The sequence below is a fragment of the Cricetulus griseus genome, chromosome 2, assembly GCF_003668045.3.
Source record: "Cricetulus griseus strain 17A/GY chromosome 2, alternate assembly CriGri-PICRH-1.0, whole genome shotgun sequence".
Classification (NCBI taxonomy): domain Eukaryota; kingdom Metazoa; phylum Chordata; class Mammalia; order Rodentia; family Cricetidae; genus Cricetulus; species Cricetulus griseus.
In genome coordinates this window covers 394,123,690-394,132,530 of record NC_048595.1, presented here as the reverse complement: position 1 = coordinate 394,132,530, position 8,841 = coordinate 394,123,690, and positions in this window count along the sequence as shown.

The following is an 8,841-nucleotide window of genomic DNA, read 5'->3' as shown; positions in this document are numbered from 1 at the left end:
AGCAGAGGAAATGCTAATGCTTGCGCCATCTCTGCAGCAGGGGTGGCAGATGTTCCAGGCTGCAGGTCCAGGGTTCTGCCAAAATGGCAGGAATCAGTGAGGGGCTCTCGTCAAGTATGGCGCACCACCCTGGCACTGACGGAAGGGCGGAGTCAGGAGAGAGCATCAACCTGGCTCTACAAGGTGGAAGTGAGGTCAGGTGTAGAGATGGCAAGCTGAGCAAGACGATGGCAGAATTGGAAGCCACAGGAGCTGACAGCCGCTGAAAGCACGAGACAGGAGAACAATGAGGAAGGCAGCCGAGATGAAGGGTCCTCTGCAGGTTTCATCTGTGGGTGAGAGGGTGAGAGTGACCAGCCGGGCGAGCGAGTACATCGGTAGGTTCCTGAGAGGACGGAGGTTCTTCAGGGTGTTGTGAAGCCAGGGCAGGTCTACAGGTAACAGGTGCTTTGCCAGTGCATCTTCAGCATTGTGAGAAACTTCCCGCAAGAGGTGGGATGTGCTGACCAAAGCAAGAGCCGGCTCAGTTTTATGGAGAAATTTTTTTTTTTTATTTATTTGTCATAAATGGAAAGCTTTTTTCTCTTGAACTGACTGCATGTTCCTGGGTAGATTCTGGACATCTTGCTAACAAACAGGGGTGAAAATGGAAGAAGAGAACCATCCCTTTCTTCTGAAAAGCCTTGTCCAAAGCGGTGGGGTCAGCACTTTAGAGGCTGTGGTGTTTGTAGTCACGCATCACATTAGGTATTAGCTGAAAAGCTGAGAAATGACCCCCAAGAACACACACCCACACACCCACACCCACACACCCACACCCCCCACACACACACACTCACACATACCACACACACTCACCAAACACACACACCACACACACCACATACATACACACACACCACACCACACACACACACACACACACACACACACACACACACACACACACACACCACACACCACACACACACACACACACACACACACACACACACACACACACACACACACACACACACACAAACCACACACCACACAACACCCACCCACACACTCACACATACCACACACACTCACCAAACACACACACCATACACACAGACAAACCACACCACACACACACACACACACACACCACATACACACAACACACACACACACCACACACCACACACACACCATACACACACACATAAACCACATACACACACACCACACACACACACCACACACACACACACACACACACACACAAACCACACACCACACAACACCCACCCACACACTCACACATACCACACACACTCACCAAACACACACACCATACACACAGACAAACCACACCACACACACACACACACACACACCACATACACACAACACACACACACACCACACACCACACACACACCATACACACACACATAAACCACATACACACACACCACACACATCACACCACACACACACACATAAACCACACACCCCACACATACACATACACCACATATACACCACATGCACACCACACATACACAATACACCACATACACACCACACACACACATACACCACATACACAAACACACACACACATACACACACCACACATACACCACACACACACACTACATACACATATAACACACATACACATACACCACATACCACACACACACACATACTACACACCACACATATACACATACATACCACACACAACACACTATACACACACATACCACTTCCCACACACACATACACTCTGAGCTTGGGGGTATATGCCTGAAATACCAGAACCTGGGAGGCTGAAACAAGGGAATTGCCATAAGTTCAAAGCCAGCCTGGGCTACATTGTGAGTACCAGTTCAGCCACAGCAAGAACCTGTCTCAAAAAATAAATTAAAAAAATTGTTGCATTGTCTATCTCTCTCCCCTCATTTCTTCCAGCATCTCCCCTGTTAGCTGCCCCTATCCTCTCTTTTCTGACTCTCCTGTTCTAACTCTCCAAAGCTTTACAGCTGGACCCTCAAGCCATGCTGCTCTGGGCATGGGCCATGGAGACCACTTCCTTCTGTAGGAGCTTAGACTCTACAACTGGAGTGTTGTACTTATTGGACTTTGTCAGGTTATAGTGCATTGGTCATGTGTGCCATTGCTAAAACACCAGAACAGAGAAAAAAATGTTTGAAAACTCATGGCTGGTGGGCCATTGCCAGTGCTCACCTGGCATAGAAGATGGCCCCTGCGTGGTCTGGCTTGGCCTAGGACTTGGCCTCCTGCTCATCTGCAGTGGTACCCTCTTCTCTTTGGACCATCATTTGAGTTTTGTTGTTTAACAAGTATCTTGTCAATTTCTTGCCTTCTGTTCTGTCAAGTTCACCTGGTGCCTGACTCCTTAGCTCAGTTCTCCATCCTGACTCTGCCCCACCCACACTCACAGATTCGGAGGGAGTGTAGGTCATAGACCCTGCTGGAACTTGCCTTCTTATGGAACTTTCCATCACACTTGGGGTACATTAGCTACTTCTCTGTAACTGAGATCAAAACCAACTTATGGAAGAAAGAGTTTATTTTGGATTATGGTTCCAGGGAGATAGGGGGTCCATCAAGGCCTGAAGGTGTGAAAGCAAACGGCAGGCTGTGGTGGCAGGAACAGAAAGCTGGAAACTCACACCTTCAACCACAAGCATGATGCAGAGAGAGTAACCTGTAAGTGGGGGTGAGGCTATGAACACTCAAAGCCCATGCCCAGTATGTGCTTTCTCGAGCAATGGCGAATCTCCCTAAGCCTCCCCAATCAGCCCTGTGAACTGAGTGTTGAAATACTCAAGCCTGCAGGAGACATTTTCATTCGAACCACCACTGGATTATTACAGCAACTCTCACACAAGGTGAGCTTGGACTCTCTCTCTCTCTCTCTCTCTCTCTCTCTCTCTCTCTCTCTCTCTCCCGTTCTCTCTCTCTCTCTCTTTTTTTTTTGTTTTTTTGAGACAGGGTTTCTCTGTATTACTGTGGAGGCTGTCCGGGACCTAGCTTTGTAGACCAGGCTGGCCTCGAACTCACAGAGATCCACCTGTCTCTGCCTCCCAAGTGCTGAGATTAAAGGCGTGTGCACCAACACCCAGCTGGTACTTGGACTCTTGAGTTCAGAAACCCTGTGTTCTTCCTCACAGTCTATGACCTGAAGCAAGTTCTTAGTGAGAAAAAAAAAAAGACGAAGAAGAAATAAAAAGGAAAGGAAAGGACATGACTGCTCCTAGGTAGGGTGGAGAAGGAAGTTTATTGTAGATGTGTGAGAGCATAGCCAGAGGCAGGGACATCTGGGAGAGTCCAGAATGGACATGACCAGACTGAGCTGGGTCATGCAGGGACAGGGAGAGAAGAAGGGAGATAGGAAAGAGGAACCAGGTGCAGCATCCAGGAGGTCAAAGATCCAAAAAGGGACCGGTAACCAAAATGTCTGGACTATATAGGGAAAAGCCTCCAGGGGAGGGGCAACCCAGCCCCTGGACTGCAGAGTTCAGGGTAGGGGTAGGAATGCAGGCTATACCTGTAACAGGTAGGAACTGAGGGATGCTGGGAGAACCTGGTGGCCAGGTCCACTTTGAAACGTTAAATAGCCACCTCAGCAGCTTGTCTGGGTTTGAAATTTAGCACTTACCCCTTTCCATCCCAAACTGGAGAAGATAACTATTCCTGTTGATGAAAATGGGAACTAAAAGTGGGTTGGGAAGTTCAGGAAAAGGGGCCTTGATTTGTTTCCTTGGCCAGAAGTCAAAAATGTTCTTGTTCTTGTTGGAGGCCAGAAATGACAGAAGTATTGGAGGCTCTGGTCCCTGGTCTTGGTCCTAAACTCTTGAGAGGGGAATGTCACAGTAGCTTTAGAAGTCACCAAGGATGATCGCTTCCCTCATGGTCAGCTTTGGGCCCCACTTTCTGTTTCCCTGGCAACACTAGCAAAATAAATACCAGTTTTGTCACGCCTTAGGCCTTCTGGCCAAAAGAATGGGATACTTCTACCTCATGTAAAACATGGCACTCTGGGGGCTGGAGAGAAGGCTCAGAGGGTAAGAGCACTGACAGCTCTTCCAGACGTCCTGAGTTCAATTCCCAGCAACCACATGGTGGCTCACAACCATCCGTTATGAGATCTGGTTCCCTCTTCTGGTGTGCAGATATACATGCAAGCAGAATGTTGTATATATAATAAATAAAATCTTAAAAAACAAAACAAAACAAAAACAACATGGCACTCTGATCAGTTCCAAAGACCAGACTCTGACATATGACAGTCTACTTGAGTGATAGTTGGTCCTTCTGGGTCTGTTAGTCACCTTTCAGGAAAACTGATTCACCTAATGTCATACTAAGGGTATGGGAGGAATAGTCATCACTTTAATGAAATAATGTACCCGTCTTTCCTGGAAATTCTCCTTCCATGTAGTTGCAGAGTTCCTTTTATGTGGTACCATGTGTTCTGTTGGAGACTCTGGCTTACTCCTGAATGGTCTGGAAAGCCCCATTCCTGCCTCTCTATCTCTCCAAACCCTGCCCATTCAGAGAGTCTCCGAAACAAGAAAAGGTGCTAAAAAGCCCAGTTCAGCATTCTTGATAACTGTTGCAGGTTCCTCCACTGATCCTGCCAGCCTCCCAAGTCCCTGCCTACGCACTCAGCTTTTGACCATACTTGGGCACAGCCAGCTTGTGGGGGACATGTCATCACTCCTTGCTTACAACCTATAAAATCCCCGTACTTTAGTTTGGGTATGCAACTTCTCTGGCCTCAATCTCTGGAACGGGAGAAACTGCCTACAGTTGCTTTGCTCAATAAACCTGTTGTTCTACTTCTTCAATTTGGCTTGATCTGGCTTATTGCTGAGAAACTTATTAGAGGGGTGGGGCAGAGAACCTATTACTATGCTTTGCCCATAACTTTAACTTGTTTTAATCTGTTTTTACTTATCTCGATCACTCGCTGAGCCCCCATCCCTCTTCTGCCATGTGACCCCTTGCTGACCATCATTGTTGAGCCTGTCTGCTTACTTTGGCACTAACTCCAAAGCCAAGGCTTTCTCCCTCTTCATCCTCCTCCTGAGCATCTGCTGAGATTTACAGCTTGCCTGCCCTGGTGACACCACTTTGTAGGGTTACTGTGACTGTTAACTGAACTAATGCTGGGAACGTGCTAAGAACATGGCCAGGCCATAATAAACATGAAGTCGTGGTTAGGATTATTTTTGTTGTTAATATTGTTGGGGTCCCATTTTCTTCTTCTGTTATGTGGCAAATTGGAATTCCACTGGTGTCCTTCTAAGTTCCTGGGGGAAATTGGAGCTCCATCAATGTCACTTAAAACTACAGAGGAAATTGGGTTGCTCCTTTTGGATTCTTAGTCTCCTTACTCAAAAGGAAGCTCTTCAGGACAATTTTATAGAGTTTGAGAGAAAAACAACAGGGCGGGCAAGCTGTAAGTCTCTGCCTCTGCTCACAAGAGAAAGATGGGAAGGAGAAAGGGAGAAAACCATGCCTTTTGCAAAGGAGGTTGTCAAGCAGCTGCTTGGTAGCAGGGGAACCGGCACTCAGAGAGGGCCTGTGAAACCCCAGAGCGTGGGGGAAGCATGCCCAGGCTTTGGCCAGTAGCCAAAAAGAAAATAAAAAGGAGAAAAGGAAAAGGAAAAAAAAAAAGTAGGTGGCTCAACTGTACGACATTATGAAGCTCTGTAAGCATCTTCATGGAGGGAGGGGCTCTGGGAAAGATAAGTACATTGTCTTGTTGAAGAGTAGTTACTTCTTCCGGCTCCTCCCACTATAGGATGACCAGCTTTCTGGGGAGGGGTGGTCTCTTGGGCAGGTGATTGACAGGTCCAGGTGGATTAACTCGTAAAAGGAAGAGATAACAGTTTTAGGTAGTTTAGAATGTCAGGTCCCTAGTGGGCTTCAATGGAACCCTGCTTTCTCCACCTTTTCATATGGTAATTTAAACCTTAAAGAAGGGCTTCCCTTTCTAGTGTTGCCAGGGAAACAGGAGAGAAGGCCATTCTAAACAGCTTCAAGCCAGCAAATACCTGCCTAGCCACCTAGCATTTCCGTCTGCTTTTGAAGACTGGCTCTGTGTATCTCAGACTGGCCTCAAGCTTGCTGTGTAGCTGAGGGTGATCTTGAACTTCTGAACTTCTTGCTTCCACCTCTGAAGGACCCGGGTTATAGTCACGTGCCCCTTTGTCTGATTGATTCCGTGTTGGGGAAATCCAACCCAGGGCTTGTTAGGCAAGTACTCTGTCAATTGAGCAGCATCCTAGTCTGAATGAGTCATTTATTTCTTGAAGAACTACTGCAACAATTCCCTGCGCCATAATTTCACTCCGTGGCTCACTTCTGTCAGTACAGTTTGTTGTTTTTTACATCCAATCAAATGACCAACCCCCACCAGCCGGGCTGTATTTACCCGCTTCCCCCTTCATAGCAAACTGTGTGACCAGGGCGACGGGAGCTCCACCTCTGGTTCATCTCGGCTCCTTCTGAGATCGATCTAGATGACCTCTTGCCCTGTGGCTGTCAAAGCATCCACCCTCTGCACTGCCAAAGCAACCACCTCAGGGCGTCCTCATCCAGCTTTGGCGTTGCTGTCCCTCCGCTGGGAAGTGCCCTGGAGAGTTCCTGTGTTTCTAATCTGCTATCACCTTTCAGTCTTTACCCGTTTCTCTAAACAGCTCTGTGTCTGTTCTCCCCTGCAGAGCCTTTGGGCTCCAGCGCAGCTGTCATTAGAAGACAAAGTGGCTGACTGTGTGCCTCAGGTGGCCTCACCCCCAATAGCCACCTGTGCACTCCACTACTGTGTCTCCTTCTTTAGACCACATCTGATGCCTACACATGTGGAATTGCAATGGAATCTCTTGACTAGCCAGCTGAGTGAGGCTCTGGACACTAAAAGATCACTCACATCCTGTAAAACAGCCCACCCGCCTTACCTAGTTCCTCACTTATCACATGTGGTATTGACTAAAATAGTCAAAAATCCTTAGTCAAACCAAAAAAAAAAAAAAAAAAAAAAAAAAAAAAAAAAAAAAAAGCACTATTTGTCAAAGAACTAAGGAGAACATAGGCGTGGAAAGAGAACACCAGTGGAGGAAGTGAAGGAGTTCCTGGAGGTTATTCTAGAAAAGGGAGCCACAGATACAAAGGCCCTGAAATTGGAGTATCCTGAGGGAGATAATCAAAGATAAGCAAGCAAAGAAGAGACTCGCACACAGGTGTGGGGTTGAAGGTTGTGGAGTCAGAAGGTTGTGGGGTCTCTGTCATCACTTCAGCTTTTACTCAAGGTGAAGGATTTTGACAATATACAAGTGGTCATGTTCACCGATAGAGAAGAGTCAGTCATGCCCCCAAATGTTTCAGCCTGAACAACTAAGCCCTCTAGTTAGTGTATGGGAAACAGAAGCTGTCCAAAAGTCAGAACCACCTGGCATCCCAGCACCTTGGGTTTTTTCAAGACAGGGTTTCTCTGTGGCTTTGGAGGCTGTCCTGGAACTAGCTCTTGTAGACCAGGCTGGCCTTGAACTCACAGAGTTCTGATATAGGCCCATGTTTTACCTCCCCTTGCCTGATTGAAATCATGTGCACTTCAGGGTCTAGAGAAGTATGATCTCTTTTATGTCATTTTATTTTGTCTGTTTGTGTTTGTGTTCAGAAGAAACTGTCACCCAAAGTGCAACAGAGAAACAAGGGGGTGGGGTGTTTCTCCAAGGACTAGTGATATTCATTTGGGAATAGCTTTCCAAAGTGGAGGTTGACAGTCTCAGTGGGAACACACCTGCCTTAGTAAATGATGAGCACAGTCAATAGGCTATGTTTTTGAAGCCCCCTACCCCATGGGGGGGTAGTAGTCCATGTGCTGTTTTGAAACAATAATCCTTGGCCACAGTGATTGGTGTCAGTCTGAGGTTAAGCCAGTTGTTGGGCAGATGTTTGAATAGAACATCTCTCACAGCAGGCTGTGGTAGCATCTGCATAGGTTAGCAGCCTAGCAGGACTTTTTGTGCTACTTGCTATCAGATAATCATTCATAAAGACTGAGGCCATGGGCTGGAGAGATGGCTCAGTGGCTAAGAGCACTGGCTGCTCTTCTAGAGGTCCTGAGTTCTATTCCTGGCAACATGGTGGCACATAACCACCTGTAAAGAGATCTGGCACCCTCTTCTGGCCTGAAGGCATACCTGCAGGCAGAACCTTGTATTCATAATAAATAATTTTTTTAAAGATTTATTATTTATGCAGTGTTCTGTCTGCATATGTCCCTGCAGGCCAGAAGAGGGCACCAGATCTCATTATAGATGATTGTGAACCATCATGTGGTTGCTAGGAATTGAACTCAGGACCTCTGGAAGAGCAGCCGGTGCTCTTAGCCACTGAGCCATCTCTCCAGCCCATAAATATATCTTTAAAAAAAGCTTTAACTGACTGAAGAACATATAATAATAATAATAATAAAGGCCTGAGCCCTCCCTTCATCACCTCCTGACATTCTAAACTACCTAAAACTGTTATCTCTTCCTTTTATGAGTTAATCCACCTGGACCTGTCAATCACCTGCCCAAGAGACCACCCCTCCCTAGAAAGCTGGTCATCCTATAGTGGGAGGAGCCGGAAGAAGCAACTACTCTTCAACAAGAAGATGCTTACAGAGCTTCATAATGTGGTGTGAGCCACCTACTTTTTTTTCCTTTTCCTTTTCTCCTTTTTATTTTCTTTTTGGCTACTGGCCAAAGCCTGGGCATGCTTCCCCCACGCTCTGGGCTTTCACAGGCCCTCCCTGAGTGCCGGTTCCCCTGCTACCAAGCA